This window comes from Camelina sativa, chromosome 17, assembly GCF_000633955.1.
Source record: "Camelina sativa cultivar DH55 chromosome 17, Cs, whole genome shotgun sequence".
NCBI classification, from domain to species: domain Eukaryota; kingdom Viridiplantae; phylum Streptophyta; class Magnoliopsida; order Brassicales; family Brassicaceae; genus Camelina; species Camelina sativa.
The window spans coordinates 28,832,222-28,837,489 of record NC_025701.1 but is presented as its reverse complement, the minus strand read 5'-3'; the positions used below and the strand labels follow the sequence as shown (position 1 = coordinate 28,837,489).

The 5,268-nt window shown below is 38.8% G+C and overlaps 1 pseudogene; it reads left to right on the top strand.

Moving 5' to 3' along the window:
• LOC104759880 lies at positions 2,872-4,833 on the top strand (annotated as a pseudogene).

Sequence of the window (5,268 nt, the reverse complement as noted above, 5' to 3'; positions counted from 1 at the left end):
GCAGCGTCCAAAGGATGGGAGATTCATCACCTTGATGTCAAGACGGCATTTCTTCACGGAGAATTAAAGGAAACTGTTTTTGTGTCACAACCTGAGGGTTTTGTTGTCGAAGGATGCGAAGAAAAGGTGTACAAGCTTAATAAAGCTTTGTATGGCCTTAGACAAGCTCCAAGAGCTTGGAATGAAAAGTTGAATGAAGTTCTTCAGAAGTTGCGATTCAAGAAGTGCTCTAAAGAACCTTCGGTCTATCGGAAAAGAGTGAATCAAGAAATGCTGGTCGTTGCAGTGTATGTTTATGATTTGTTCATCTCAGGCTCGAGTGTGGAGGTCATAAAAAAGTTTAAAAGTGAAATGGCGTCCATGTTTGAAATGAGTGATCTTGGTAAGCTGACTTACTATCTAGGAACTGAAGTATGTCAACACAAGGATGGGATAACTTTGAGTCAGAGACACTATGCATTGAAGATATTAGAGGAGGCTGGAATGTCTAACTGCAACCCTGTTCAAACACCGATGGAAGCTGGACTGATGTTATCTAAGTCACCACAAGAGAAAGATATTGACACCACAGAATACAGAAAACTTGTGGGGTGTCTTCGTTACTTACTTCACACAAGACCCGACTTGTCATTCTGTGTAGGAGTCCTGAGTCGATATATGCAGAACCCGAAGGAGTCGCACGGAGCAGCTATGAAGCAGTGTTTAAGGTACCTGCGAGTAACCACCACATTAGGACTGACCTTCAGTAGATTGACTTCAGGGAATTCGAGTTTGATCGGGTACAGTGACAGCAGTCACAATGTGGATCCGGATGATGGGAAAAGCACAACTGGTCATGTTTTTTATCTTGGAGGAAGCTTGATCACTTGGTGCTCTCAGAAGCAGGAGACAGTAGCTCTCTTGTCGTGTGAGGCAGAATTTATGGCTGCTACAGAGGCGGCAAGACAAGCAATATGGTTAAAGATCTGCTTAATGAGATTTCGGAGACACAATGTGAGAAAGCTGTTATCAGAATTGACAATCAGTCGGCGATAGCTCTTACCAAAACCCCTGTTTTTCACGGCCGAAGCAAACACATACACACTAGATACCATTTTATCCGAGAGTGTGTTGAAAATGGACAGGTTGAAGTTGAGCATGTTCCTGGAGAAGCACAGAAGGCAGATATCTTGACTAAGGCTCTTGGAAGGACTAAATTCAAGGAGATGAGAGAGCTTATTGGTGTGAAGGATATTGGTGATGAAGATTTCAAGCTTAGCAGGGAGAATGTTGGGTTAAGCTTGAAATAGCTTGAGGCCCAAGAAGAGTATATTTAGGAGAAAAGCTAAATATACATATTTGAGTATTAGGAGATATCTAAGATAAGTTAGTTTTCCTAATTGAGTTAGGAGAATATTGTGTAAGGTTTAATATAAAAGGAGATGCAGAGTCATTGCATAATGTATGTGTTTTAAGAGAGAACAAGAGAGCTTTAGGTTTTGAGAGATTTTCCTAAAGATTAATAAAAGAGAGTAATTCTTTTAGCTTTGTGTTCTTAAACTTAAAGAGTATTCTTGATACAAATTCTATAATGTCCAAATCAATCATACCCTGATTTTGACTTGATGATAGAATCATTCTTGTGTCTAGGTATGGGTGTGTGACGCCAGAAGATGTAGCTATTCTCTTGGAGCAGCACATGAACAAAGGAGAGATTGTAGACCGGCTATGGGCTCGTTTTCTCGCGGTTTCCATATTACTTGGTGATAGAGAGTAACACATTACCGTTGTCTGAATTTTTAGGGGTGAAATGGGTCTATCAGAAGAAAACACAAGAAGGGCGGTTTCAGAACTTAACGGCTTTATTGAAGTTGTAATTCCTCTCCTTTTAGTATTATATTATATTGTGGCTTGACGACGACGAGGGCGTGGCAAATGAGGTATGTATATGAACAAGAAGCCTCTTCATCTTCTACGAGGTCAATGACCTGAAAGTGTGGAGCTTGGTTACAGAAAACAATATGTTCTGTAGTCTTCCGTCCTTATTCTCTGATAAATTCAACTAGATGATCGTTGTTTCATTTGCAATGCAGCTGTCTATCCAAGTGTGGACCGACCAGATTCAGGAGACTCTCAACGCCAAGAAACAAGGAGATGCTGCGTTCAAAGCCAAGGACTTTGTCACCGCCGTTGAATGTTACACACAGGTAAGAAACGTGAAGTCGGTTACTTTCTTGATACAAGAAAACTCCACTCAATCCGTATTTTCTGTGTTCTCTTATTACATCTGCAGTTCATCAAAGATGGCACAATGGTATCACCAACAGTTTTTGCAAGGAGGTGTTTGTGTTATCTGATGAGCAACATGCCTCAAGAGGCTCTTGGTGATGCAATGCAGGCGCAAGTAGTGTCTCCTGAGTGGCCAACGGCTTTCTATCTTCAGGCTGCTGCTCTCTTCAGCCTTGGAATGGATAAAGATGCTTGCGAAACCCTAAAAGATGGAACTTCCTTGGACGCTAAGAAACAGAACAACAGAAACTGAAAACTTCCAAGTGTATAGGTTTCTTCTCTCTTTTGCCTTCTCCGTTTTCTGATTGGATTCTGAGAGCCTCATTGTCTTTTTCCTTTCTTTCTTTCTTGAATCATTATCTTGAATTTGTGGTTTCCAATTTGAAGAGATGATTCATATGTATCTTGAAACAAGGAAATAAGGATCTTTCTCATTTAAAAAGTCCAAGATCCTTAAATGTGATATCTTCTTTGTGGTTTATTACAGATACTTCAAGTTCAGGATCCCTGTTCTTTCTTCTTGTTTCACCTCTGTGTGTAATTCCAGTTTCATTTTCTTTTCGTAGCTTACAGGAGAGGTCATTCTTGTTTACCGTGGTAAATGCAGTTTTACCACCAAAACTAAGATAGCTGAAGTAGCTGGTGCCTCGGCCATCCTTATTATAAATAACAGTACAGGTAACTTCACTGAAGTCTTTTTCTGTAAAATTATTCCTATTCTTGTAGTTTTACTTTTACACACATTGAGTGTGAACAGGTGATAGTATTTATTTCCCAAGCATACAAAATTCTAGTTATTTTCTTGAGTTTGGCAAGGTTGATTGTTGTTTTGCAGATCTTTTCAAGATGGTCTGTGAGAAGGGCGAAAATGTTAGATATAACTATTCCTGTTGATGCTGGTAGAAGTCTGGAGAACATAGTCCAAAGTAACAACACAGGTAATTCTTTGTATGAATCTAATTGTACTTCAGCAGAGGTTTCATTTTGTATTTTGGTATCTCTCTGCTCTCTCTTTTTCTGTATGTTGGTGTTGACTATATTTGTTCAGTTACTCTGCAGCTCTACTCGCCGAAACGTCCAGCAGTTGATGTGGCTGAGGTCTTTCTATGGCTTATGGCTGTCGGTACCATTTTGTGTGCTTCTTATTGGTCTGCCTGGACTGTCAGGGAAGAAGCTATTGAGCAAGACAAGCTGTTAAAGGTGCTTGCTGGCTTGGAATTTCGTACAACTTTATATTGTGGACATCCATCATGTTTGAACCTTTGACAGCCAATGAAAAGTGCCCTCATTCTTTGTTATTGATCTTAAACTGTAGGACGGATCAGATGAACTTTTGCAGCTATCAACCACCAGCTCTAGAGGTGTTGTTGAGGTCACCGTGATATCAGCAATTTTGTTTGTAGTGGTTGCTTCTTGTTTCCTGATCATGCTCTACAAGCTTATGTCATTCTGGTCTATAGAGGTGTTGGTGGTACTATTTTGCATAGGTGGCGTAGAGGTCAGAACGTTTATTTTGTGACCAATTGAAATCATAGAAATACCTAATTGAATCATCCTGTTACTGATACTGAAAGTTTCGTTGGTACTTTAAGGGGCTGCAAACCTGTTTGGTCGCTTTACTTTCATGGTATGTTTATTTCTTCTTCTCATTTACATTTCGCCGTCAGGAGCATGTTTCACCTCTTTTTGCCTTAAAAGAGTAGGATACATTAAGATGTACAACATCCATTGATGAGTTGAATACTATAAGAAACACTCCTAACCCCAAATAGTTGTTCATTATTTATTCCCGTGGGTTGATCTCTTTTCAAACTTCCTACGTTCTGCATTGTCTGGATTTTAGGGCTTGTTTTGCCGTGTAATAAAGAACCAGAGAGAAACCATTAATTGTTTTGTTTGGTTGACTATGATATGATAGGACTATTCACTTGAATATGTGTTCTTTAACTCTCTGCATTGTTTGTAGAAAAAGTTTCATATGTGCATGCTTCTTCACTCTTTAGAAGTTAAAAAAGAAAAATAGATATCTGATACTGACGTTGGCTTTATTATAGTTTCAGATGTTTCCGCCGCTTTGGAGAATCATATGTCAAAGTTCCTTTCCTGGGTGCTGTCTCATACTTGACCAAGCCCAGCTCACAGGGGAAACAAGTGAAGCCAAGGATTCGGGCCTAAATTTTTAAAAGCCTTTTTCACTTAAATAAAAGGCCTTTTTTATTTTAAAGATTATTTACATGTAAAAGGCCTTTTTTCCTTTTTAGGATATGTAAAAGGCTTTAAAATATCAAGTTATGGCCTCTATTGAAAACCTATAATTTTTGTCATAGCTGAAAAAGACACATTTTTAGATTTTTGTGTAGGGCCCTCATGAATGTTGGGCCGGCACTGTACTTGACGCTGGCTGTTTGTCCCTTTTGCATAACATTTGCTGTAATTTGGGCAGTTAAACGACAATACTCTTTTGCTTGGATAGGGCAAGATATACTTGTAAGCACGACTTTCCAACTTATGGTCATGGTGAAGGTGAAGGACACAATAAAGGAAAGGCTTCATTGGCTGAGGTGAGGTTTCCTAATCTCCGATTTTTTTTATTCCATCTTCATCGGATTGATTCAGCTGTTGACTTGAATCAAGTTTATTGCTTGATTCTCAATTTCTCATAGATTTAGGTCTGATTAAGTTTGTTCCATGGCTTTGTGATTCGAACTTATTTTTCTTCTTTTGAAAGTTATGTCCTCCCAAATGAGCAAAAAAGCACTTGCTCTCTGTTTTTTTGGCTTTAATTAATACATGTTTAAGATCTTAGTGAGTCATAAAAACTCTTTCCTGGTGACTCTCAGGTTTTATGTTTGGGTCAGATAAGATAAAGTGTCTATTTCTAGCAAGATTCTATAGATAACAACATCATAACTTTTTGCCTTCAAGATGGGATCATAGGGCACGCAGCTACGTTTTTTTTAGCTTTATTGTGCAGTTTCTTTATTCTTATTTCATTTGCTA